Raw genomic sequence first — 775 nt, 5'->3', positions numbered from 1 at the left:
GCCTGGTGTGAGTTTAAGCCACCGGGTCTGGGACTCAAACCACGGTCGGCTACATGGAAGTTCAGCAACATAGCCATTACGCTAACTGCTGGTCCCAAGAAATGAAGCAATTTTAAAAATGGTGCTTCTGCAAGATTTTTCTAAGCACTGATAAATCATAAAGAATGAAAGGAAAGATGCTGTGTCCCCTATGTAATAGGCTCTTGTGGAGAAATAGGATAGAAACACAGGCTTTTTTGTTCTCAAACTTTCAGCTGACTGTGTGTGGAAAGCTGAGACATGGAATAGGTGGATTAAAAAATTACAACATGCGGCTGGCCAGTGAGTGGTGGGGTGGTCAAGGTGGCAGGCTACCACACGGCTGACTGGGCAGTGAGTTTTAGACCTGGCAGCTTGAAAAACATGCTGGGTCTGTGTGCGTGCATGTCTGAAATCCCAAGAGAAGAATGGAAGAGAAAGGATTGTGTCATGGTCATACCCCCAAAAGTTGTTTCTTACTTCCTCCTGCCCCCCTTGCATCCCTATCAGTGGATGCATATACACCCTCTAGCAAATTAAAAAAAAAAAAGGTGGGACCAGCAGTTGGTGTAATGGCTATGTCGCTGGACTCCCATGTAGTCGACCGCGGTTCGAGTCCTGGACCCAGTGGCTTAAACTCACGCCAGGTGTGTGTGCATGTGTGCCCAAGATCCCAAGAGGAGAATGGAGGAGAAGGGGTTGTGGCGTGACCATCCCCCTGGGGGGGGATTTCTCGCTTTCTGTCTCGGCCTCTCGC

Source organism: Tupaia chinensis, unplaced genomic scaffold (genome assembly GCF_000334495.1).
Source record: "Tupaia chinensis unplaced genomic scaffold, TupChi_1.0 Scaffold000217_1, whole genome shotgun sequence".
NCBI classification, from domain to species: Eukaryota; Metazoa; Chordata; class Mammalia; order Scandentia; family Tupaiidae; genus Tupaia; species Tupaia belangeri.
The sequence above is the reverse complement of the archived record's forward strand: the minus strand, read 5'-3'. Positions refer to the sequence as shown.